This window comes from Rattus norvegicus, chromosome 13, assembly GCF_036323735.1.
Source record: "Rattus norvegicus strain BN/NHsdMcwi chromosome 13, GRCr8, whole genome shotgun sequence".
In the NCBI taxonomy this organism is placed as follows: Eukaryota; Metazoa; Chordata; class Mammalia; order Rodentia; family Muridae; genus Rattus; species Rattus norvegicus.
In genome coordinates, this window is record NC_086031.1 from 104255898 (window position 1) to 104283560 (window position 27663).

Sequence of the window (27663 nt, forward strand, 5' to 3'; positions counted from 1 at the left end):
CCCCGCCTGTTGCTGCGGAGGTGGCGCGCCAAAGCCGGTGCAGATACTGGTGCTGAGACGGGGACCCTCTGCAGGGACAGAGAGAGGGTGGGATGTGGCAAGGGTTGGCAGGGTGGTCTCCCCTTTGCCCAGTACAGCGCCGTTCACGGGTGTACGGGTGTACGGATGTTTTTCTGCCTCTTTTCCTTTGGCCTCTGAGTCAAGGGGGAGATTTCAGAGGTGTTTCTGCGTTTTCTGGGTTTTTGGTAATGGGAATGAAGTTACAGATACAGTCTCGGTGTTGACTGAGGACTCTCACTAGAGACAAACAGGCTCGGGTCTAACACCACAGAAGGGAAGCCCAGCAAAGTTGCATTTTGTTTAAATTAAAGCACAACCAAGCTGAAAGCCAGATCTCTCTATTTTTTTCTGGTAATATTTCTTTTATGAAGTATCTAAGTATCTGTTTGTCATCATTTTGAGATCAAAAGGCAAAGCCCATATGCTACATAGTTTCCCAAAATTGCTGTTTAAATATGTTTTAAACGTTTTATCCAACGTGGAGGAGGAGCAGACTGCTAGGAGGCTAGCATGGTGACAGGGTTGGGAGGCAGAGGTGTGGGGCAAGTGGATCTGAGGACCAGCCAATCATCAAACTTACCCAAGATGCATTAAAAATATCTTGACCCGACTTGAGGATCCAAGGGAGGACCTAGGAATCTGAGGGTAACAGCAGGTCACTGTCCAGGAGTTGCCTACTCTCTGTGACCTTTCATTGTACGTGACTATGCCTCAGTTCTCTTTATCTGTAAAATGGGGATAATATTCCAAACCACAGACTTACAGAGAAGCTTTGACACAGAGTTGTTTAAGATGCAATTGTTACTTGGCTGTATTAGAACAAGAGGGCAGGCAATGGTACCTGGACTGTTTACAAAAATGCCCGAACATGGGACCTCCCTCCTGTTTCCAACCTTTGGGTGAAGTTAGTTAAACATGAATGCTTTGTGAGACTAGCTCATGAAGGAAGGGTATCTGAGAATTTTATATCCCCCCCCATAGCATTTAAGCATACAAAATAAATTCAGATCAATGCTTGTCTGCAAACTTGGCTTGTGCTCCTGTGCACACAAAACTGTTTTATATCAAGCCCAATCCCCCCAGGAAAGCAGGGGCCATTTACCATCAGAAGTGACAAAGTGTCTCTACAGAAGTTAGAGGTCAGGACACACAGGACAAAAGAACAAAAAAAAAAAAATCAACAACAAGAGCAAAAGCCTCTACTAGAGAGGGAACTGCAAGCAGGAAAAATAAGGTCAATATTTCTGGGCAAAACAAAAACAAATGTATGTCACATGTCACATGTTTTTATATGTTTGAATAAATGTCTCTCCTGAGTACACGTAAAGTTAAGAAAAAAAAAAGAAGAACTTCATAAAATTACACTGAAGCCATTGCAGCCAAGCCACTGCAAGGCAATACAGAATTCTGCCAGGCCAAAGGCAGCTGTGAGCAGGAAAGGGAAACAGGCAGGTAGGTGCCGAGCCTGGCTGCCACGGTGTGCCCTGGCAAAGGCAGACAGCCAAGGAAACGAACCTGCTGACCTAGTGTGCACCAGATCAAGGTGCTGGCCAGTTAGAGCCAGAGAAGCAGCATTCAGTAGCAGGGGCCCTGGGAACCACCCAAAACGCCTGAGACAAGAGCTCTAGATTACAGGGGTTCAGCAAAGGAATGTCACCTCAAATCAGCTCAGGGTGTGGATGGGCGGTGGAGGACACCTCCCTTCCATACCTGTCCTTGGACATTGGTATGTATCTTTGGGGAGTGTGGGAAGTCTTGGGCTCCCTAGCTAGTTCCTGTTCAGGTAGAAAATGCATGTGACTCTGCAGGACAAAGGAAAATGACAGCTAAGAAAACTGGAGAGGTGCACGGTACTGAGGCTAAGCTGTTGGGGAGGACAAGGCAACTTGTGTCTTCTGGTCAGATGCCCTTGCCTACTGGAAGGAATGCTTTTTCGACACTTTATTTGTGGGTGGGGGAGCAGGAAAAGCACGTGTGTGTGTGTGTGTGTGTGTGTGTGTGTGTGAGAGAGAGAGAGAGAGAGAGAGAGAGAGAGAAAAGGAAAGAAAAAGAGAGGGGGAGAGAGACAGACCTCCGTTTGGCAGGAGAAAGAGAAAACCATGGTGGGTGACAGAAAGTGGGCAGGGGGATCTAAAGGTGTGGGTGGAGATTGAGAGAGTACAGGTGTGGATGTGGGTGTGTGGGTATGGGGTCCCTGTAGAGTGTGAGTGATCCAGATGGGTTGTGTATAGCAAGAGTACCAGGAGAGAGAATGAGAACTGAGGGCAGCAAGGTGTGTGTAAGGAACTAGAGGATGCTGAACACCTTGCTGGGCATTTGTCATCCATTTCCAGTCCTCACACTCCTGAAGAGTGAGCAGGGTTGAGGTGGGAGTTAAAGGCCAGGCAAGAGTAAGGAAGTGAGGCAGGAGGCTAAATTTGGCCTGGGTTCTGGTTCTAGTCTGGCAAAGGCCAAGGTTTCTTGGCTTCCTCTAGCCTAGAGTTTTGAAGCAGCTCCCTTGATAATCCCAGGTTGGCTGTGAAGGGACTTGGACTAACAGTTCATAACCATCACCCATAGAGGACAGACATCCTGTCCCCACTGTGTGCGCACGCACGTGTGTGTGTGTGTGTGTGTGTGTATGTTTGTGTGTGTGTGTTTGTGTGTGTTTTGTGTATGTTTGTGTGTGTGTGTTTGTGTATGTTTGTGTGTGTGTTTGTGTGTGTTTTGTGTATGTTTGTGTGTGTGTGTTTGTGTATGTTTGTGTGTGTGTGTTTGTGTGTGTGTATGTTTGTGTGTGTGTATGTTTGTGTGTGTGTGTTTGTGTGTGTATGTGTGTGTGTATGTTTGTGTGTGTGTGTTTGTGTGCGCACGCGTGTGTGTATGTTTGTGTGTGTATGTGTGTGTGTATGTTTGTGTGTGTGTGTATGTTTGTGTGTGTGTGTGTGTGTGTGTGTGTGTGTGTGTGTGTGTGGCCTCTGCTCAGTCAGTGACCCTTAGGTACGTTGTTCGTGCTTGTTGTCTCCTAGACTCTGCACATCAGCTTCCCCCTTTGCTCCTAAATCAGTCTCCTTCTGCCCCACCTAAGGTCCGGAATTGACCTGTTCTTTCCTCCAGACCCTAGAAGAGCCATTTCTTCTTTCTCAAACAAACACTGGAGAGCTCTTCTTGTCTCTCCTCGGGGATTATGTCTAGCTCCAGTTCTGGAAGGGTCTCGTAGGAGTGGAACTCCAATCTGACTCAGGAAAGGGGACCATTTTCTTGATTCCAAGGCACCACTGCTGCTAAGCCCTGCAAAGCCTGGCATTTGGCGGCCCCGGAGAGGGCAGCCTGTAGCCAATTCTGGCGCTGACCCAACACGAGCAGTGATTAGCTGTGTTTGATTTGGTCAGCTTTCTGAAGCCTCAGCTAGGAGCTCTGTTCTACAAAATCTGGACGAGAGGCCAAAGCATGAAAACCTCATTTTCTCATATTCCAAAGTGACCTTTGCATAAAATCAGCGGAGATGAGATCGGCAGGAAGATGTTGAGCTTCCACGGCAGCTATGGCCACCGTGTCAGAGGATGCTCTCTCTGTACCATCCACTTTGTATGCCCCACCCTTCTGTTTTTCTGCTGAAAATATTGTGGGTGGGCTGGAGAAGTGGCCCAGTGATTAAGAACACTTGATTCTCTCCTCAAAGCCCAGAGTTTGTCTCCTAGCACCTACCCTGCATGGTTTACAACCCTCTGTAACTCCAGAACCAGGAGGTCTGACGTTCTCTTTCAGCCTCTGCTAGCGGTTACCCTCACATGTACATACCTCACACAGACTCACGCATTCATATCATTAAAAATAAATTCTAAAATAGGAGAGTAGATGTCATCGAGTATGGGAAAAGACCATCATTTAAATATGGCCTTTCGAATAAAAGGAAAATGTAATGACCATAGTCGCACAATGGATTTGTAATTCCCACTATAAATATTATGCTCCTAATTGCAGGAGCCTATGCAATAAAATATAAGATTCTTAGCGAGGACTCGAAGTGGGTTGCATCTGATTCTCCCAACAGACAGGGCTTCCCTCATAGCATGGAGGAGTCAACTGAATCTGGAGGAGATCCCACAACTCAGTCAAGACCAAAGACAGTCAATTGCGGAGTCTGGGTTGGAACCCAGTGTTTTGTGACATTTTTTTCCTGGAGAGATTAAACACATATCTACTTGGTTCAGCTAGGTATCCCACGGCAGTCCAAAGTAGGGATACCACCGAAGTCCGATATGGTGAACCAGTGAGTTTTATTGGGGTTATTTAAAGGAGAATGTGTTGGGGACTACTTACAGGAGCAGAAGTGACTCAAAGACAGCTACGTCACCAAGTGGAAATGAGGTCTTCATACTTTTGCACCTCAGCATGGGTGACATTTCAGAGAAGCTGGAAACCTGGAGTGCACTGAACAGCCTGCAGGCAGCTCCACAGGTTGGATAGTGTTCTCTCCAACTGACTCTGGTCTAAACCTCTACCAGGCAGCTTACCTGGCTTTTGTTTCTCCAGGCAGCTCTCTACTCTCCGAGTCTTTGCAGCTTGACTCTTCAAAGCTCTGCTTAGCTCAGCTGAGGGAAGCTCTCAGCTTTTATTACTTTCTTTGGGAGGGTCTGGCCTAGTCAGTCTGGTCAGTTTCAGGGACTTCCTGATGCTATTTTTAGTTGTTTACCTTCTTGTTTAAGGAGCTTCCTTCTATCAATCTGGAGGAAACCATTACACAACACATAGGTCATCCTGCTGGGATGTGAGACAAAATCCCTCAGGCTATAGAAATGTCTGCAGGAACATTTGTTTGTTTGTGTGTGTGAATTTTTTTTTTCTTGCAGTATGTATGTGTGTCCCTAGTGTCTATGGAGGTCAGAAGAAGGCATTCAGTCCTCTGGAACTGAAGTTACAGGTGTTTGTGAGCCACCACATAGGGGCTGAGAATGGACTCAGGTCCCCTGTAAGGGCATACAGTGCTCCTAACTATGGGGTTACCCCTCCATCCCCTGCCTCGTTTTAATAGGGCCATTTCCACACCCTCAGCTTTCCCTTGACTATCCTACCGTCAATGTTTCCACCCCAAAACTGTGGATATTTTCACAATAAACTTATTGAATGGAGAAAAATTACCAAGCTGTCTGCTTCCATTTTCCCTCTGGATTCCAGCGAAGGCTGTGGAAGGGAAGCCACTCGGGCCAGGCTTCACTGCACATCAGAGGACTCTGGCCGGCGGATCCGAGGACCCCCATTTTGTTGAAAATAGAATTGTAAAAAAAATAAAGGTGGTGGGGGCAGGTTAATCCTGTTAAACATGGTGTGTGTTTCTGCAGCGCGCAGGGAGGGATTAGAGGACGAAGGAGACCAAGTACTGTGTCAGCCTCGCCAGTGTCACTAAGGCGACATGACAACTTGTCTTGCGCGATCTTTACAGCATGTTAGGCTGACTCAGAAGTGTTTTCTGGCGTCCCCTTTGTGTCCCCCATGGGGTTCTTTCATTTCTTAAACTTTCTTTCTTTCCCTGTCCCTTTCTTCCCCACACCACGGCTTTGCTTTTTAATCCACGGTGTCTCCCTCAAGTCAAAACATTTAGCTGGCTCTGATCGAGATTTGGTTTTGAAGATGCCCTTTGACCTGGCACTGTGCAAAGCAGCCTCTGAGAAGTGTACAGTCCACCCTCAACCTTTTGCCCTTTCCCGGGGCTCCAGAAACAGCTTCTGGGGAAAACAGCTCGTTCTGGACCGCACATCACACACAGGAGCTGCCCCCTCCCTTTTTCGTCCATTCCTTCCTTCTCTCCTTCCCATACTGATTTACTTTCTCCACAAACCTTTCCACCTTTTTTGTTTCCCCACATCTCCGGGGCATTCACCCTGCCTAGAATGTTCCTTGTCACAGCTCTCTCCTTTCTTTCTTCCTTGTTTGCTGTTTTCTCTTCAGTTCTCCTTCAGTCAACAGCTTCCTTTCATCTGTTCTTTCCTAGAAATACCTTCTTGGGCAGCAGGTACGCAGCGCTGACTCCAGGGCTCTGCTGCCCTAAGCACACTGAGCTGTGTCCTCCGTCTCACTCTCTGAGACTCTTTCCCCTGTTCAATGTTATTTAATGACTTTTCCTCCTTTCCTTTCCTTTAAGCAGCACACGGACACTTGTAATAAAAGGTTGTGCACCCTTGAAGTTTTCCAAGCTGAAGTGAGGTCAGGTGACCCGGGAGGTGGTGAGGGGCCCCACGGCTGACACAGCAAACGAAGGAAGAGGTGCCGTAGAGGAAGCGTGGGTCACTGTCTTTCCGAAGCAGGTGTCCAGCCCGGTTGGCCATGTGGCTGGCTGTCCGTCTTTCTGAGGCTTAGACACCCTGTGGCCCACGGTCCCTTCCCCCGCTCCTGCTTTCCTCACTGGCTTACCACCAGAGACTAGATGTTGAGTCAATGGAAAAACAACGCTGGCCAACATTAAAGGGAGACTGTTTGGGAAAGGAAGGCCCTGCTAGGCCGCAGAGGAAGCCTGCGTGTTAACACGGGCACCTCTTATCTGGGGCAGCTGGGTCTGAGCTGAGTGTGCTCACTCTATCCTTTGGCAAGAGGTCTTCTGCAGACAGGCAGCCTTGGGACTGAGGAGCCATTCTCAGTCCAGAGTGTCCCCAGAACTGTAGAGACAAAAGCCATTGCTCCCCCTAGAGACCGAGACATGGACTGGGAAGCTATGGTTTGAAGGGAGCATGCTTCCTAAAGTCTCTGGATTCTATTCACCCTGGGCCCAGGGAACTAATTCCCATGTGCGGTGAGACTTCCCTTCTGGCCCAAATGTGAGTCCTGGGAAGACTAGAGAGAAAGCAACCTGAAGGAAGGGGGGAGGGGCTCTGAGTTGCTTACTGGAGTCCTGATAGAAGCATAAGGCAAGTGGCTACCAGAGCACAGATTCTCGGTATCTTTTGTGGCCCAGTGAGCTACAGCACACTGACATCTTCAGACCTCGTTCTGAGGAAAGGCTCGGCAGAACCTGTTAAGAGGAGGTCTGTCTCCTCAGCCTGCCTCAGATCCACCATGCCCATCACCAAGAAGTGTTTTCTCGGCGAGGTGAAGTCCCTGTGATAACGGCTGGACATGTTACTTTGGGAAACATTGGCTGCATCCACAGTAACAGAACAGCTTGGAGTTCCATTCTGCTTCTGGGCGAGTTTGAATCAGACGCTAGATGTGAGCTAGTCATTGCTGCCTTTCCATTTGTGCTGTGTGTGTGTGTGTGTGTGTGTGTGTGTGTGTATCTGTGTGTGTGTATCTGTGTGTGTCTGTATGTGTGTGTATTTGTGTGTGCATGTGTCTGTGTGTGGGGGTGTGTGTTTCTGTGTGTGTGTGTGTCTCTGTGTGTGTGTATTTGTGTGTGCATGTGTCTGTGTGTGTATCTGTGTGTGTATCCATATGTGTGTGTCTGTGTGTGTATCTGTGTGTGTATCCATATGTGTGTGTATTTGTGTGTGCATGTGTGTGTGTGTGGGGTGTGTGTGTCTGTGTGTACATGTGTGTGTGTCTGTATGTGTGTGTATTTGTGTGTGCATGTGTGTGTGTGGGGTGTGTGTGTCTGTGTGTGCATGTGTGTGTGTGTGTCTATGTGTGTGTGTCTATGTGTGTGTATTTGTGTGTGTGTGTCTGTGTGTGTATGTGTGTCTGTGTGTGTGTGTCTGTGTGTGTCTGTGTGTATTTGTGTGTGTGTGTCTGTGTGTCTATGTCTGTGTGTGTGTATTTGTGTATGTGTGTCTGTGTGTGTGTGTATGTATGTATGTGTGTGTGTTGTGTGTATGTGTGTGTGTTGTGTGTATGTGTGTGTATGTGTGTGTGTGTATGTGTGTGTGTGTTGTGTGTATGGGGCAGGCAGGTGTTATTCCTCAGGCACTGTATCTACACTCATATCACTTTTATTTCTAAATTGAATTAAATTTAATATTTATAATAAATAATTAAATTAAATTATTTATTTTTTTATTCTTTCATTTTTATTCATCTGATTTTCTTATATTGTCCCCTTCCTTCCTTCCTTCCTTCCTTCCTTGCTTCCTTCCTTCCTTCCTTCCTTCCTTTGTCTCTCTCTCCCTCTCTCTCTACCTCCCCTCTCTCTCTCCCTCCCTCTCTCTCTCCCCCTCCTCTTTCTCTTCATTTATTTCTGAGATAAGCCTCTTACTGGCCTAGTGCTTGCCCGGGAAGCTAGACTGACTGGCCAGCCAGCCCTGGGGATCTGCCTGCTTCAGCCTCCCCCAGCACAAAGCTGAATTATAGCGTGCCTGTCACACCTGGGTTGGTTTTCTTGTTTTATGCTTTTTTGGTTTGCAGGGTTTTTTGTTTGTTTGTTTTGTTTTGTTTGTTGTCTTAAGGTGGGATGTGGGAATGGAACTCATGTCCTTATGCTTGCAGGGCAAGCAATTTACCAACTAAGCCATATTCCGAGCCCCACTTCTTGCTAGTGGCTGTCCTTGTTCCCCTCTGCTCTGGCCATCTTGGTTGCCTGTGGCCCTGTCTGCAGGGACCCCCATTCTTTGTTTCTTGGTGGTGGCACTTCTCAGTGTATGTTTGAAACTCAGAAAAACTTTGCTTTTTTTTTTTTTTAAAAAAGAAAGATAAAAAAGTATTTGATGTGTCTGAGTGTATTGCCAGGATGTATGTCTATAGATGACATGTGTGCCTGGTATCCACAGAGGTCAGAAGACCTGAGCCCCTGGGATTGGAGTTTCAGACAATTTTCAGCCACCACATGGGTGCTGAGAACCAAACCCAGGTTCTCTGCAAGAGCATCCTGTGTTCTTAATCTCTGAGCCATCTCACTGGCCTCTTCCTCTTTTCTTCTTTTCCTTTTCTTTCCTTTCTTTTGTTCTTTTTAAAGGCAGACTGTCATGTTGCCCTGTAGCTTTCCTCTTCTGTTCCTCCTGGTGACTCACCTTGAGTGCTGAGGCTACGGAGCTGTCACCATTGCACACAATTCCATGTTCAATTGTCCCCAGGGCTTCCTGTGTGCAGATTAGGCAAGCATTCTATCAGTGCAGTCACATCTCTACCAACTGAGCTATACCCCAGCTCCCAGACAGAGTAAGGAACCATCAGCCCTCCCAAAGCATGACAGTGAGCGCTGAATTTTAAAGAAGTGGAAAATTGAAACATGAAATAACCCATTTGGCTTCAGGACTTGCGACGAATCAAGGCTATTTTTCCTTTTGAAAGAAGCTACTTCTTTGGGAAGGTAGCCTCAAGAGTTGGGTTCTCTCTCCTCTCCTCTCCTCTCCTCTCCTCTCCTCTCCTCTCCTCTCCTCTCCTCTCCTCTCCTCTCCTCTCCTCTCCTCTCCTCTCCTCTCCTCCTCCTCTTCTTCTCTCTCCTCTCCCTTTCCCCCTCCCTCCCCCCTCTCATTTTGTGTGTATTAAAGGACAACTTGTGGTAGTCAGTTTGGATCCCTTTTTCCACCATAGGGGGGCTGGGAATGGAATACAGTTTGGCAAGCCCTCACGTGGCACGCCCTTACCCAGTGGGCCAAGGAGATGGTTCAAGTGTTAAGTTTGTTTTAATTTACACTATTTTGACCTTTGTTTTGTGCTGTTCTCCTGTAGATGTGCAACGTGACCCCAGGCATGTAGCTCATGTGTACTATTAGAAGAACAAAATCAATCTGGTCTGATGCTTCCCCAGGCCAGCCTATAGGTCATAACCCTGTAAGACATCAGTGAACTTCACTCCTGGGCTTGTCTGTTCCCTCAGACAGGACAGGGATGATTACAGGAATGCGATTGGTAAACGTCCATCCCCGTTGAAGGGTAAAAGGACAAAATTGCACGTATACGCTGCTGACTTCAAGTTTCCTTCTGTCTGGTCTCAGCCTCTAATCACCAACACACCACTGCTCTCTCCTCAGAGAACCCAGTCATCTGGGTGCTGGATTAATCTGTAGCTTCTCAGGGGAGTTGTTAACCAGTGGAAATTCTGCCAGTGATCTGTGGCACCCGTTTCAGCAAACACACATTGAATAACAGTCCCTCCTCCCCTGCCCCCAGCCACCCATCTGTCCTCTCTTATTCAAGGTTTGACTTTCAAACAGGGTAGAAAGCAAGCTTTTGTTCAATCCCATATTTGTCCTAAGAAGACAATCTATGACACAGATGACTTATAACTTTCTATAGCCTCGTCAATAAGCAAATATCATTGGTTTGAACCAAAAAGCTAAATGTAAAATACATTAAATTCTGCCTTATTGTCTTATTGTTCATTCACCAAAGTGAAGTTTATGAGTGTCTAGTTTTGAGGTTGCTTTGGACTTCTGAACAATTTAGGGATACAAATGGGGTAAAAAGGGTAAGGGAGGGAAAAATGAAAAAAAAGTAAAAAAAATTAGTTGTTATTAAATGTACTAGTTAAGTTCTAGTTTTTATATGAATGTTTGACTTTTTTATAGCACCAACAGTGTTTCGTGGGTACAAGTCCTGTCAAGTAAAGCTAGGAATGAACATCGACCTCGGAGGTTCTGTAGCTTGCTACAGTGAGGAAACAAGGTTTGCATTCCCACATTTCCACAGGTCAGAAGGCATCTGCAGTCACACCAATCGTTTTGAGTTTCATGCTCACGACGGGGGAAAATGGAGGTCTTCACATCACCTTCTTTAGCTGTATTTGCTATGAAGAAAAATCGTTGTTTACCCCTCGGGAATTTCTGAAGGAAAAGAAAAATCAATTTCTATCAATGAGTGATATTTTTCTCCCCAAGGGGTATTGACTTCACAATGGTGAGTTATTTCCCTCAGACACCCACTGGGAATTGTTAGCGGGCATGTCTTTTATGATTTAATAAACATGTAGCTTTTAGCTTCGCTGTCTTGGCCAGGAGATCCTGATTTCTGGATTATCTCTGGTTTGAGCAGTTTACAATCTTTACATTCGGATGAAAGGCTCCTGTTTCCGTATTTTAAGTTAACAAACGTGCTCTCCCCTTCTGCCTCTTTAATTGGAGAACAGGCCTTCTGATGAAGCAGCAAGTGAGCAAGCCTTTTTTCTCACTCTTTCCAGCGTCTCCTCTTGGCTTATGCAGTCAAGTCTACCTCAATGCCTCCATGACTCCTTTTCCTCTTCTTATATACTAGCACAATACTGATATTTTTAAATTTTATAATAAAAAAAGAACATTTTTCATTGCTGTGAGAACAGTTCTTACTGGAGAAATCAAAGACTGGCTCAAATGTACCATGTAGCCCAGGTTAGTCCCAAATTTATCCTCTCATACTGAGTGTTGGGGTTATAGGTATACCCAGCTTGAATTAAAACTCTACTTTGCCAGAGAACCCATTCTGTAAAGAAATCTTTTAAGAGGAGGGGATGGAGGAAAAGACAGAGACTATGGAAGCCATGTGGGCTGGTTGGCTTGAATTGTCAACTTGACACAGCCTAGAGTCTTAAGAGAAGAGAGTCTCAACCGAGGAATTGCTTAGACGAAGATCGTCCTTTGGGCAGGTCTGTGGAAGATCGTCTTGATGTCTCACTGATGCATGAGGGTCCAGCCTGCAGGCAGCAGCGTCTTTATTCAGGGAGTCCTGTGATGTATAAGAAACCTGGCTAAGGGCTGGAGAGATGGCTCAAGGGTTAAGAGCACTGACTGCTCTTCCAGAGGTCCTGAGTTCAATTCCCAACAACCACATGGTGGCTCACAACCATCTGTCATGGGATCTGATGCCCTCTTCTGGTGTGTCTGAAGACAGCTACAGTGTACTTAATAAATAAAACAAATAAATAAATCTTTAAAAAAGAAAGAAAGAAAGAAAGAAAGAAAGAAAGAAAGAAAGAAAGAAAGAAAGAAACCTAGCTAAGCATGAGCCTGAATAAGCAAGCAAACTGTTACTTTCTGGTTCCTAGTCCAAGTTCCTGCTTGAGTTTGTGCCCTGACTTTTTAGTCATGGTGTTTGTCATGGCAACAGCAGGAAACTTGGATGTTTTGCCGCTGTGACTGTTCATCCTCTCTGGCCGTTGTCTTGAATCTGTGTGTTTTCTTCATGTATTTTTCTTGAGTGTGTTCAGGGAGGAGCCAAGATAAGTCTCTGGTGCCATTCCTCAGGAGCTGTCCACCTTATTTTTGAGAAATGGAGCTCTGCTACTGGCCCAGAGCATAGCTACAGGGATAGGCAGGTTGACCAGTAAGTCCTGGGGATCCACCTGTCTCTACCTCCCCACTGCTGGTGTTTCAAGCACATCCATAATGCTTGATTTTTGTTCCTCTCTCTCTCTCTCTCTCTCTCTCTCTCTCTCTGTTTGTTTTGTCTTTTTTAAAATGTATGTGATGGAGGTTGAAGCAAAACTTCATGCTTGTGTAGCAAGGACTTTATCATCCGAGCCATCCCTCCAGCCTAGGCATGGAGTTTAAGAGGAAACAGATTGTGAGACAAGTTTTCCTGTGGCTTCCCCCTTAATTCTAACATTTCCATGACAGCATGGCTCTCCATTGCCAGCTAGCTGAGGCTAGCCCTTGCTTTGTTGCCAGACTCTTCATTTAGCTCATCATTGTAGGGGTGCTTCTGGCATATGTCGGTAACCTGATGACGTCTTTCTTTCTTTCTTTCTTTCTTATGTCTCATCGAATGACTACACCCATCTTCTACCCAGTGGCATGATCATTTTGACAGTCTTGCCCTCAGTGTTTGCCGGAGAATAGTAGTTTAGGAGCTTTGATCACACTTAATGCTCATGTCTGGGCTCTTAAAGAGATCTCAAATTTGCAACATACCCTAAGCTTTCACATAATCTCTTTCCTGTTCTAGGTTTCTGAAACTTTGCTCTTGTCTTTCTGTATTTCCACGTCTCCCCAATCTTTAGTCTAACACCAGGAATATAACTATATGTGTGTGGCCTCTCTTGAAAAGCACCCTGCTGTGATTGAAATATGTCCCTGATCCTGAGCTCACCCAAGCCTTTACTCTCTGAATTCAGATGTCAACAGTATTAGAAGAGTGAAACCCAACCCCACTCTGTTGATTGGATGTTGATGGAGAATGGTGTATGTAGAGCTCCCATGAGTGAGGTGGGAGGTGGTCTCATAAGGAGACAGAGCACTTTCATAGAAATACCTCACCAGAGCCCAGGCCACAGGATCTGCTTGCGTGTGCTGCCTCTAAGATGATGAGTTGAACAAACCTCTTTCTTTCTACCAGTGCCCTACCTCAGGTATTTTATCATAGTGACAAAGATGCTGGCCAACAAATCCTGATCTCTTCTCTAAATAAATTCATCTTCATGTTTCAAGGTCCAATTTAAAATTCATTTGTGTTCTTCTGGTTAGCTGTCACGCTACCACAATCCAGAGTCATCTGGAAAGAGAGAACCCCAGTTAAGGAATTGCCTCCATCAGATTGATTCATAGGCAAATCTGCCGGGACATTTTCTTGACTGATGATTGATAAGGGTAGACTCATTGAGGGAAGTGCTACCCTGGGCAGTGCCATCCCTGAGGGCAGTGTCACCCCTGGGCATATGGTTCTCAGTCGCATGAGAATGCAAGCTGAGTAAGCCATGGACAGCAGTAGGGTAAACAGGGATCCTCCCTGGCCTCGGCTTGAGTTGCTGCCTTAAGTTTTCACTTTGTCTTCCATTCACAGTGGATTGTAATCTGTACAGTGAAAGGAACCAGTTCCTTCCCAAGCTGATTTTGGTCAAAACTTTTGATCACAGCAACAGAAAGCAAACTAGGATAGCTGTGTGATCTAGAAACCCTGGTCACACATGCCTGTTGCTTATCAAAAAACGAAGTAAGCTGTTTTGTTCCTTCAGCCACGTTCTCTGAGTGCTTCCTGTGGGCTAGCTTTCATGATGTCACGCGATAAGATATCAAAATCTTTGGGGTGGAATTTATATTTCGGGGCAAGAAATAACCATAGGCCAGTTCTAACATTGGGCAGAGCAAATGCTATGGACACAAGGGAAGCTGGGTGGGGTAGAGAGGACCAAAGATGACTGCAGGATGCCAAGAGAAAGGTAGCTCAGAACACAATCCCTGGTACCTGCCCGCCACAGAGCCTGGCATCTAAGAAAATGCCCCACAGCATCTGCTAAATGAGAATCCCACTGGCTTAAGGAGACCTGAAGGAGATAAAGGCTATGACTAGGAATTGGCCGGATATATGATTTCATGTGTTTCACACCGGTCTCTCTGACTGTGTCTGGTTCTGGGTAGGCCATGCATTGACTGTGTTTGCAGCATGTGCTGTGGTCAACAGTGACTCCATTTAGGGATGACCACGCCCATACCTGTCTATTGAGAATCACATACTTTCCTCCTAACCAAACTGAGACTGACCGGTGAATGAAATGTTTATGTTTGAGAGAATTGGTGTTCTTATCAGCTTTTCTCTTTATAACAATGATCTAGATCTTGCATTTTTTCTCACATTTGTGTTTTTGAATGATTAGCAAAGCCAAACTGGACCAGGCAGATTTTGCCTCTTCTTGCGCAGACGTGGTAGCCATGATGGTTGTGTGATCTCTGAGCTAGTGGCTTCCTGCTCTGGGTATGATGAGCTCGATTTTTGCATTCTATGCTTAATATTCTATTCTATTCTATGCCTTTCCATCCTGTACCCTATCACCGCATCTGGCTTTAACACCCTTCCTACCCCTTCTTATTTTCAGGCAAGACTATCTTCTCAAGAGCATCTTAAAGATCGGGGGCTAAAAGTCTCAGTAAAGTACAAGCACAGGGCCAGAGTTTGGAACCCCAGCGCCCATGTGAAGCCTGAGCGTGGCTGCACTCAACCTTCCATCTCAGAGCTTGGGAGGGAACAAAGGAGTATCCTTGTGACTTGCTGGCCAGTCGGTCTGTCTAGCCAATCAGTGATCTTCAGGTTCAATGAGAAACAGGCTTCAAAAAGTAATGCAGAGAGTAACTGAAGACGACACCATATAAACTTATATATGCATGTGTGGCACATATAGAAGTCATATAAGTCACATATATATGTATGTGTGTGTGTATGTTCTATGTACATAAAGAAGACACAGTGTGCCTTCTATATATCTTCTATATGCTCATGCATTCATACATACATACACATGAACATATACACACACGTGTACTCCCTTAACACCAAAGAGTATTCTGAAGATTAGATGTCTTTTATTAGCAAACTATCTTGGGTTGTAGAGTTGGGAAGAAGAGGAATTGAGATGAACCAGCTCTATTCTCTACTCCTGTCGACAAGAACTAAGCAGACAAAGGGACTGGAGTAACAACTGTTTTTTCCCTAGACAGCTGCTGTGTCCTTTCTCCATCTCACCTCCTTGGTGAAATGGCATTTTCCTCGGTCTGGTCTTGTACCTGAGCTGTCATTCTGTCACTCAGACCACACAACAAATGCCAAGGAAGTTCACCCTCCCAAGTTCATGTTGGCAATTAGGGAAGCTCATGTTGGCTCTTAGCCACACTATTTTGGTTAGTCCACATCTCTCTGTGTGACTCTTTGCTAGTCTCCACGATCGGATTCAAGACACCCCAAGAGACTGCCGCATGCTCTGAGAGCCTGTCACAGGCTCTGTGCCCTGCGCTTTGCATCCTCAGCCTGCAGGCACTCTTAGTGAAGTCTGTGTTGCTGTCGATGGAGTTAGCTAAGAGAACAATTAATTGGCTTGGTGTGCAGTCTGTCTCTTCTTCAGGTTATTAATGTTATCAATGTCTGGTTACACATGTGTGTGTGTCTGTGGGCATATGTGTGTATGTATGTATGTATGTATGTATGTATGTATGTATGTATGTATGTATGTGTAATAGCATGTGCCAGAGTCCAAAAATTAACCTTACATGTCTTAGATGCTTTCTCCCCAGGGTATCTCACTGTCCTAAAACTTACCAAATAGGGTGGGATGACTGTCCACTGGCTGTCCCTCATGTCCCTGCCTTTCTCATGCTGGAGTTATAAGCACACCTGTGTTTTTCCATGGGTCCTGGGGACCAAGATTTGATCCTCATGCTGGTACAGCAGCTGCTTTGTGAACTGAGACTTCTCTCCAGACCCCACTAAATAGTTCTAAAACTTGTTCAATGTTTCCTGTCCTTCAAACTGCATCAAAGTAAGGGAAACATACAAAATATGCATAATCTGTGCATGCTTTGTTGACAACAATGCCCAGTGCTGGCCAGTATAAGTATGTCTGGAGATCTTTTAGAAATGAGGGGTAAATTCTGAGGGCAGGAAGGTTTTAGGGGAAGGTGTGTGTGTGTGTGTGTGTGTGTGTGTGTGTGTGTGTGTGTATGTGTGTAAAACTGCCTGCAAATTGGTATAGGCTGAGAAATTCAATTAATCGTATTCATCAATTTTTCACTCTGGGTGGGGAAATGAGGCAGAGATGTGGAATTCTTGGCCCCACCCCTGTTATGGCATTTTTATTAAAAGAAAGAAAAGAAAAACTTGGCATATTACATCAACCAGATTTTCCCCGCTTTGTCTCAAAGAAGGCTCAGCTGAACAGTAGCCTCCTCACCCAGTAAAACAATCAAAAACTCACAGGACCTCAGCTGCTTCGGATGATGTCACAGAACCCTTAAGAACGCTCGCCGCTGACTGGGCTCGGCTCCAGCAAGAACAATTCTTCCTGCCAGCTATTCAGGGCCTTTGACAGATTAGGTGGTCTTCCTCTCTCTTTCTCTCTCTTTCTCTTTTTAATTCTTCTTTTCCTTTCCCCCTCTCTCTCTTTTTCCTTTTCTTTTTTTATCTTCTCAAAAGGCACTTCAGTTTACCTCTGAGCACGACATTAGCTCTGGCTGCCCCAAATAACATTTTAATTGAAGTCTCAGTCCAAACAAATGCCGGGCCTCTTTATTAACCCCAACAGTGTAATTTTTCACCCTGAGTCTGATTCAGGGAAGCTGTGTCACTTAAGTCGCCGTGCGACGGAACATGGCAGCTCTGGTCCATCCGTCTCTTTTCTGACCTTAATTTGAACCTTAATCTCTTTTAGCCGTGTTCTCTTTATTAGCTGCCCATCGCCCTGCCCTGTGCTAATTTCCCTGCTAGAGTCTCCAGGCACAGAAGCAGCCCCCTCCACCACGGTCCCCAAACGGAACCATCAAAGTTTCTTAGCTTTACTTTGGGGATAGGGAAAGGGATAGTTCGAGTATCTTTGTCCAGTAATCTCGATGGCTCCTTTGCAAAAAACAGTCTGTAAAATTTTAACTATTTCTGACATTCACGAGATTTATGTTTATAACACTAACATGCTCTTTAACTGTTAGGAAAAACTGGAAAAACTCTCGAAAGTGAACACAAGGGATTCTTCACCTATGGACAGACCCATGATTAGAAAATAAAGCAGAAAACTGAGATTACTGCCTTACTAATCCAGGCAAAGACAATATGTCTTTATCAGAAATCTCTAACCTTTTGGGGGGGGCAGCACCTGAATTACCCAGATAATTGCTTTAATTCATTTACTCATTTTAACGCTTAGACATGACCAGTGGCCAACAGCAGAGAAATTTCTTTTTACTAATTATACTTTCCCATTTTTCAACATTGGTCAAATGATCCAAATGGGAGACTAGGGAGAAAAAGCACTACTTTTCAATCGCAACGATAGAAACGTGTTTCTCTATTTGGAGTCTAGCTTAATATAGCAGAAGTTTGTAGGTAGAAAACAGTGCTTATGATCGTGTGCCCAATTAAATTTATTATAGGTTTCCGTACTTTTTGGCACTGCCGTGGAAGCATATTAGTTATCATTCTTTATAACCTAATTGGCGGCTTTGTGTCTAGTCGGCCCTCTGTTCTCTGCAGAATACAATAGTTTGTTGATTGCAAAAAATTACATTTCTGTGACTTTAAAGTCCTAGAGCTGGGGTCGTCATTGAACGATGTAGGCACAGCCGGGTGTTTCAGAGGGCAAGGACCAAGTGCCCTCTGGGACTGGGGAGGGAGGCAGCTGGGGACAATTGCCTGCTCCCTGCAGTGTTCCGTGGTCTTCACAGCATGCTTGATAAACTTTGCCTTCATTTCCCTGGCTAGAACAATTAGTGAGGATGAATCAGAGTTCTCTTGGATCACAGTTTATTATATGCTATTAAATTCCATTATTCGAGAAGTTACTTCTGTGATCACCATCAAACTTCTCCCCGGCCCTCCGTGGAGTCTCTGTTGCATGTTGGCTGTTTGCTTCTGTGATAGGCAAGGTTTCTTTCTCTTTCCCGTTAGCACTTACTCAGAGCACTTGAAGCTAATTTGAAAATACATCTTTGAAAGGACAACAACAAAAAAAAAAGAGATGTGGTGGGGGTGGCCCACAACGGCGGAGGAAGGTTCTTAATTAGTCCGTTATTTTACACGCACGATTTAACATGGTGTGTTTCGCGCTCTACATTCCCCAAAAGAACAAGGCTCTTTTTTTTTCACCCTCATCCCAAAACTTCCCCCTCACTCCTTCTGTCCCCCTTGTCATTTTCTATTAACCAACCCTGACATCCTGTCCTGGAAGGATGAGCAAACAGATCACTTCCAAACTGGTGTAAGTGACACTGAGAGCTCTGGCCAGAAGCGAGAGTTTGTGACAGCAACGAGCTCCTCAGCCCCTGGGGTTAGAGACTGTCACTTCAATAATATACTGAAGTCCCCTGTCACAGCATGTCTGCAGCAAGTCACCAAATGTCCAGGAGTAGTAGGGCTTGTCTAGGAAGATAACGGGCAGTGGGATGATCTAAAGTCCGTCTTGCTGCTAATGGCAACAGAGGAGATTAACACCACAAACTGCTGTACTACCTCAGCCATCCTGCACCACCCATTCTGCAGGTGGGGAAACTGAGGACCTGCCATAGCCTGGCATCAGGTGTCTCTGCTCATAATGTACGTGTTGAAGCTGAGGTTTTAAGTGTTGTGCGATGGACTTCAGGCTCATGTCTGTTTCTAGAAGAACCACACACCAGCCTTCTGGTACTGGCGGTGATGGGGTGTCCGAATTTCTTTTGGGATCTGAAGGAGAGAGGTACCTTCTGGTACTGTCGTGATGGGCTGCAGACAACGTGAATAAGCCAGGGTTGGACAGAGGTGCCTTGACTTTGTTAAGAAAGGAAGCTGGAAGGTTTGCTCTGGTCAGGTCAGCCCTGTTGGTGCACTTCTCTGCCTGCTCCCCGACTCCTCCCCCTGCTTCTAAGAAGTAAAAGTTGGGGAGGGACAGCAGCAGATGTGGACTGGAGCAGCCAGGAGCCAGCACAGGCTGTAGCCAGACCCTTACACTGTCTTCAGGCCTCCCAGGGCTTCTGTTCTTAAGACCAACAATGTCGAGTATTGCCCAACTCTCAGTCCTTGATCTTTCTTGAACAAGTGTTAGCCTTTTCCCCCTAGTAACCCCAGAATTACGTTATTTATTGCTACACAAGAAGGCTGTGGGCATGCACTGAAGGCGATAAAGAAGACTTGATGGTCTGTAACCAGATGCTACCTGTTAGTTGACTAAGGGCCTGCTAGACCTCCACAGTTCCTGCAGGTTCTACACGTGGTCACCGTGGTCCCATTGCTGTGGACATGTGTCAGGGGACAGCAGCATGACAGAAGAGCAGAGGGGCTCAGTTGCTGCTGGGGTGTCCGGGAAAGCAGAATGCATTGGTAAAAGAAAGGTGAATACATTCCTAAAGGACCTGGCCCCTGCTGATCTACGTTTTCTCTTTAGGATCCACCACATTCTAGGTGCACCAACAGCTGGAGGCTGAAGATTCAACGCACAAGCTTTTGGTGGACATTTAGGATCCGACCCTACATACCAAAGGGATGATTGACAGCTCTACATAGGATAGCTTTCTGGCCTAGGCTTCGCACACATCTGTAGCCAGGTAGACATGGTGGCTGTAGGGAAGGATGTAGATACCACCTGCACTAAAGTTAGGTGTCAGCACCACAGTGTCACCTGCCGTCTTCAGTCCCATCAACTGCTCCCTGAGTTTGGCAAATTGTCCTTTGTATGCCCATCTGTCATGAATGCTTGAAAGTTAGGAATGGAAGCAAGACCAAGAGTTAATGATCAGAGAAAGAGCAGTGGCTTCGGGTGTGGTCCTCTGGAATGACAGAGGAGAACAAGGCCCAAGAGAGGGTGGGCCATATAGCAGGAGGTGTATTGCTTAAACAAACGGAGGGCATGGGCTGGAGAGATGGCACTGTGGGCAAAGTGCTTACTGCTCAAATCTGGAAACCCAGGTTTGAATCTCTAGCACCCAGGTAAAGGCTGGGGGTACAGCAGCATAGATATCTGGGGGACACAGAGGCACAGATGTCTGTAGTACTCACACATCTACTAGAAATGGAAGATCTCTAGACACACTTGAGTCAGCCAAGGTAACCTGGGGTACACAGGGGTAGAAGATACTCTGTCTCAAACAAAATGGAAAAGTGAGAACTAATACCCAAAGGTTTCCCCTGATACCCACATGTATGCAACGATAGGAACAGAGCAGCATTTACATGCCAATGTGTGTGGGCACACACACTCTCTCTCTCAGCACTTGTACATCACATTCTAATACAATGGTTCTCAAATTGTGGGGTGTGACACCTTGAGGGGGTCAAAGGACCCTTTCACAGGGGTTTCACATCAGATATTTACATGGTGATTTATAACAGCAGCAAAATTACAGTTATGAAGTAGAATGAAAATAATTTTATGGTTGGGGGTCAGCACAACATGAGAAACTTTATTAAAGGTTCACAGCATCAGGAAGTTTGAGAACCCCTGCTCTAAAAGGAAAGTCATTATAAAAAGCTCTCTCTGGTCTCTGTCTCTGTCTCTGTCTCTGTCTGTCTGTCTGTCTGTCTGTCTGTCTGTCTCCTTTTCCTTCTTTTGAAATTTTTGTGGTTTTGAGTCAGGGTTTTACCATGTAGTTGAGGCTGGTCAGGAACTAGATCACAGTGGCCTTGAACTCAGAAACTCCTGCAAAGGGGTCTGGATGTTGAGATTTATAGGCATGTGTTAACATGTCTGGCTGAATAATTTATCTTTGTCACCTTAAAAAAATCTTTTAATATTCAGGTCATCTCTCAGAAATACATATATTCCTGAGACTGTGTAAAAACTGTCTATTGCCTATATATCTATCATCTATCTATTGATTGATAGGCTTAACTATCATCTATCCATCAATCCATCATCTTCCCATCAATTTTTCAAACTAGATGAGTAGATGACAGGAGATTAGATGTCCAGCAACAGGAGGAAGGGCGAACCACACACAGTGAAGCTGGGAGTCCCATGACTCTCTAGACTTTGAAAAGTGTTGACTTCTAGATGCCAAAGACTTGAAAGGGGTCTAATGACCCACAGTGCTGACGTGTTTCTCAAGATGGCAGAGCCATTCTCTGTGTTGAATAAACTGGCTAAACACGCTTGGTCTTTGTACTTTAGAGGAAAGCATCCTCCACTTTCAACAGAACAGATCAGCTCCTTGGCACTGGGGATGGCTGAATTGATGATGTGTAGGATGTCCCCCATAGTCCTGACATTTTGCCAGAGGAAGGACGCAAGGCCAGGCCTTCAGGAGTCTCCTGGCCTCTGATTGTGCAGGCAAATCTCAGACTGTGATCTCAAGAGCTGCCTTTCCTGTTCCCATTTCCGTGACGATGAATGGGTCTATAACGTTCTTTTTTTTTTTTTGGTTCTTTTTTTTCCGGAGCTGGGGACTGAACCCAGGGCCTTGCGCTTCCTAGGTAAGCGCTCTACCACTGAGCTAAATCCCCAGCCCCGGTCTATAACGTTCTTATGTTCAACAATTTCATGTCCTGTTGGTCGCTGGTTGCATGCACTGCACGTTTATTTACTTCTTGTTTCTGTCATCTCCAAAACTAAATACATGACTAAGTCAGGCTGCTCTGAGGGCGGCCCGGGGGGTTCCAAGAGCGAACTCACATAGAAGATTTAGAACAGCTCCTGGCATACAGTAAGTGCTCAAGAACTGCTAGCAATTGTTATTGTTTCTACATTAATCTCCCCCAACCACATCATTATTATGCTAATTTCAGATAAGTTTTACTGAAATAGTCTGCTCATAGTCAAACGGCACTTACATATGGCCATGTGCATCATGACTACTTTTTGAAACAAAGACTTACTTATTCTCATGTTACGTTGTTTAATGGCTTCTCTCTCTGTCTCTCTCTCTCTCTCTCTCTCTCTCTCTCTCTCTCTGTGTGTGTGTGTGTGTGAATAGACACACGTGTGCAGTGCCCCTGGAAATGGGCATCAGAGCCTTTAGAACTGGAGTCGTAGAGTTGTGACGATCCACATAAGTGTTAGGATCCTCTGGAAGAGCAAGCAGTGCTCTTAACCACCGAACCATCTTTCCAGCCCCGAGTTCTGAACCCTTTATCTACTGATGAACAACTAAGTTACTGCCATATCCTGGGTTCAGTAAAACATGAGGCACTGCACCTGGGAACACAGACGTCTTGTTGAGTCTCTGCTTTACCTTGATGCATATGTGCGGAGGAAGGATTGTGGGGTTGTGTGCAGGCTGGTGTGAACTCGGGCACTGGGAAGGATGGGAGACACTGGAACTGGACCTAAACCCATTTCCTTCTGCCCCGATCCTAAATTGTAACCTCAGAATGAGGCAGGTTGTGGGAAAGAGGCGGTCACTTGTGTTGGCGACTTTTTTATATAGAAGAATATGGCATTGATCTGCTAGAAAACACTCAAAGTTACGCTTTCAAAAATGAAATAAAATTTAGGGACTGGAGTGATGTCTCAGTGGTTAAGAGCATGCGGTGCTCTTGCGGAGGACCCAGCATTTGCATGGTATCAGGTCATAATTATTGTAACTCCAGGGGCCTTACTCCCTCCTCTAACTATTGTGGACACCAAGGGCTCATGTGGTGCGCGGACGTACATGCAGGCAAAACACTCATACATATAAAATACATTTTAAAAAAGAATTTTTATTTCTTTCCTCATACTAAAAAGGGATAGGAGTTCTATTAATGGTTGTTAGTGAACCCTGTGGAATGGCCTCAAGAACACTGTGTTCTCAGTCAGCCAGCACTGCCCAGTATAGAATCAGATATGGAGGAAGTGACTCTGCCCTTGAAGCACTCAAGATCCACAGGGAACGCAAGGAAACAGAGAATAAAAACCTCAGATGAATAAAATACACCCACAGCCTCCCAGGAAGTTTATTTGCTATAACCCATGTGGGTCAACATTCTACTGTCCATTCAACACAGTAAAATAAAATAAGGTGATTGTTGAGTTGAGAGGAAATTGATCATCATGGCATTGTCTCTGGCTTGGGACAAAGTGGCAATCCCATCTGTTTGTCTCACCTCAGGCTTAGCAATCTCTAAGAGAAGAATTGCTGAGAGAAGAGAGTGGAATGCTATGGCTGATTATTGTAAATAACAAAATTGAGGAAAAGAATATCTTAGTTACTTGTCTATTGCGGTTACAAAGCATCATGACCAGGGCAACTTATAGAAGAAAGCGTTTAATTGGGGGCTTAAGGTTCCAGAGCGTGAGTCCATGACCATCATAGCACAGAGCATGGGGGAGACACAGGCATGTCTTTGGAGAGTAGCTCAGAGATTATATCTGACCCACAAGCATAAATGAGAGAGAGAGAGAGAGAGAGAGAGAGAGAGAGAGAGAGAGAGAGAGAGAGGAAGAAGGAGGGAGGAAGAGGGAGAGGGAGAGGGGGAGGGAACCTCAAAGTCCATTCTCAATATCATATCCCCTTCAACATGGCCATACCTTCTAATCCTTCCCAAGCAGTTCTACCAACTGTAGCTCAAGCATTCAAATGTTTGAGCCTGTGAGGGGCATTCTCACTCAAACTACCTCAAGGAGATCAATCATGAGAACAAAACATGTAATGAGGAGAAGGAAGGGGAGGAGGAGAAAAAGGAGAAGAAAAAGGAGAGAGAGGAGGGGGAGGAGAGAAAAGGAAGAAGCTGTGCTGTGACAGGGAAAGAAATATCACAGTAACAACAGAAAAGAAAGCCCGAACAGTGCAGATGCCTAGCTGCCCCATGACAACTCACATTTCGCTTCCACACTTTGATTTGTTTGTGAGGATCAACTACTCATCCAGGCACTGCTATCACCCAAGCCTTCTGTCTTCTTGCTAGACAATGTCAGGATAGCTGGGGTGATTCCCCCAAATGTTGCAGAGCTCTATGTGGAAGAAATATGCATCACCAAATCCTGCTCAAAGGAGGCACTCCATTAGATGTTTTCTGAGATATAAACCTACATGTGTTAGGACATGGATAGAGTTTTGGGGATTGCTTGTTTCAATAGCAGATATGACATATACTGACTAGCCTAGATATTGGTATTAGGAAGGGAATCTAGAGGCAACTGTTTTCCTTTCTTTTTCTTTTCCTAGAGACCAATTAGTTTATGGGATCATATCACTCTTCTTTTGTGTTGCCCAGACATGACATCTTCACCCTCAAGCTTGATATGACTTTCAAGGTGATAAAGTTAAAGTTTTGCTGGGTTCTTTCCTACTCCAGCCATCTGAGTTAATGTATCCTCTTCAAACAGCCCACATCTTGAATACAAGCTCAATGACATGTAGCTTAAGCTTTTGTCACAGGACCAGCTTTGAGTACTAAAGATAGTAGTAAGAGTCTGCTTTCTCCATAAACACATAGAGGAAGACCACAGTCCTGCCCTCCCTTGTGATTTACATGGTCCTTTGTGGGGTAAATGAGAGCAGAAGTTCCATGCTAGGAAGTTAGGAGCATGTGAGCACGCATGTGCTTTCTCATATTCCCCACCTCCTCTTCCATAACGACCCTGAGGAGAGAGGATAAGAAGGAAAGAGAAGGTATTACTTTAAGACTGAAGCCAGTCAACCTGCATCCTGGACAGAGACCTCTGCTCTGTTATAAGATACAGACTTTAGGGGCTGTTCTTGTCTCATTTCTGTTGCTGTAATAACATCCTGATATGCAACTTAAGGGAGAAAGGCGTTTACTTCTCTCGATATTTCAGGTTTCAGTCCATCACAGGGGAGAAGCGAAGGCAGGTACTCGAAGTAAATCACTTACATCGTACCCAAGTCAACAGCAGAGAATCAAATGTATGCACCCTTGCTTGCCTGTGTGCTTGCTCTCAGCTAACTATCTTCTTCCTACACTGTCCATGACCCCTGCCTAGGGAATAGTGCTGCCCGGAAGGGGCTGGTTCTTCCTACATCAATTAATCAGAAGTCTCCTCGCAGGTGTACCCACAAGCCAATCTAAATCTAGGTACTTCCTCATTAAGACACTCATCCCAGAGGCTGGAGAGATGGTTTTGCAGTCAAAAGCACCTGCTACCCTTTCAGAGGATCTGGTTCAGTCCGGTTCTCTGAGCTCACGTGGTGGTTCACATCATAGCTCCAGGTCCTGGGGAATCTGACATTGTTTCCTGACCTTTGAGGGCACCAGGTACATACATGTGCACAGGCAAAGAACTCACACACACACAAATATAAAATTAAAAAAATAAGTCTTTTCAGGTGAAGTTGACAGCTAATACTAGATAGCACAGAAGTTATTATTGAAACTATGCCCACTCAGTTCTGTTCTGACTAACCTTCCCCGAATATTCCCCCAGGGAATGGAAGCCATATGCAGAAATAGAGGATGAACAGAATCACTGGCAAGGTGGGAAGGAGAGGTGCACAGGTGGACAGTGATGATTTCAGTCATCTGCATGGTTGGAGTGGGGGGATTCTGGGAAGTGACATACCACCCACCATCTGTCTCCTGTCTGTGCACACGAATACCTACCCGGGGCCATTGCTTTAGAAAGATGTCTCTTTTCCCCATCTCTTCATCTTCCCATGATTTCCACGACAGATCACTCTAAGAATCTTACTTGGCAAGGGAGTCTGGGAAATGTAGTGTCTAGACTTTCAGGCACATGGGATGGTGGTGGGGTTTATTTAATCTTTAAGGTTTTAATGACAATATTTGAGATTTTATGTATTTTATGTGTAAGGATATATGTCCGTACGGCATGTGCGTGCAGAGCCCCGAGGAGGGGATGGGTGTGGAGTCACCTATGGCTGTGAGCTGCTCTGTGGGTGTGGGAAATGAACACGAGTCCTCTGGAAGGTCAATCGATGCTCTAAACCACTGAGGAATTCCCAAGCCCAGGAAGTTTTTGGAAGTGTGATGAGGGCACTTGTCTCTCTGCAAAAGAAGGTCTAGAGTTGTTGCACTTGGTCCTTCTGGTGAGACAGCCAACTGGTTAACCGCACCACAACCCACATTTTCTTGAAAACTCTTCAAGAACAGATCTTAATGAACTTTGTGTCCACACCCCCCCCAACACGCAATAAATGGCTTTGAATTGATTTCATTAACATAGCAGAGTTGAAAGGAGCCAAGGAAGTGGTCCCTGTGTGTGTAAGTCAGATCTTAGTATCACCACCCACCTCATGGATCCTGGTGGTTCTTCTTAATCTCCCACCCAGCAGAAGGCACTTCCTCCCCACCCTGCTCAGAGTGAGGATGACCCAAATTCTTGGGTTCTGTCTGTGCACACAAAGAAAGGATGGAGGGTCTATGGATGCCCTGCCTTACTGGATCCACAGAAACTGTCAAGTATTTTTTTTTGTTGTTGTTGTTGTTGTTCGTTTTGAACTGTATTATTAAGTCATTTAAAAAGTTGTTCAAAATGTGTCAATACTGGTTCTGAACACAGCCTTGTACTCTGGTAAGAGGTGGAATTCCTCTTTGGGTCTGGGGAGGGTGGGCTGTGGGTCCCAACTGGGACAGAGCGGGAATCATCCATAAGTGAGTGCATCTGAGCGCATGGAAGGCCCGCTCAGTCATTAAAAAATGATATTTAGAAAGAGGCGGGCAGGCCCCAGTTTTGCTTCACCTCGCAAAAGCATGAGGATAATTAAACCCGTCCTGCCATATTTTCTTCAGTACCGCCAAAAGCTGAAACTATTGTTCCTCTGGTAAGAATGATGGTGGAGTGACTCAGACTTATTTACAACCATCAAAGACACGACTGATACGGATCGTGGCATAATTAAGCTTGTCATAATAAAGAGGTGACCGTATCGGGACAATCACGGGGGCTGTTATGATGTCACAGTTGCCTGTGCCCAGCGTTTAGCCTCTAGTTTCCACTCCCGCCCACGCTTATCTCCAGCTATATTTGGTTGTTTTACGGTGCTACCTGGACCACCGTCTGCTTTACAAAATAAATGAGCAGATTGCACTCCACGGAACCCATTTCCCTTGCTTATTGATGCTTTTCCTTGGTTTGATATGTTTTGGCCATTTCGTACCTAGAATCGCAGCTGAAATAGTCACGGGTTTGCTTTGTATGAAGGGGAGCACAGCTCTGAGCAATCAGCTAGTGGATATTGTTGAGCTGGTTGGTGAGTTTGGAAAATTCCACTCTTAAAAAAAAAAAAAGGCTACTTTCTCCATAGCAGATTTCCTCTTGGCTGCAATTATCCACAGATGATTGTCCAGTTTCCCAGTGGTCTTAACGGCTGCTGACATCCCCCAAACAGCGTATTTGATGGATTTTATGAGATATGCCTAGTGATCTTTTTCTAGGTGGCTTATCTTTTTTTTTTAACCAGCTTGTGCAGTTACTTAATAAATAAAGAAAACTGTCTGATCTCCCCAGCA

At 45.4% G+C, this 27663-nt stretch overlaps 1 long non-coding RNA gene across 1 annotated transcript in view; it reads left to right on the top strand.

The window, feature by feature from the left end:
• Positions 1–27663, top strand: part of LOC120096346 (uncharacterized) — a 32369-nt gene extending 4706 nt beyond the window's left edge. Inside the window, exon 2 of the long non-coding RNA XR_005492742.2 lies at positions 1–27663. This exon is cut by the window's left edge and continues 2042 nt beyond it. This is a non-coding gene — a long non-coding RNA (uncharacterized LOC120096346).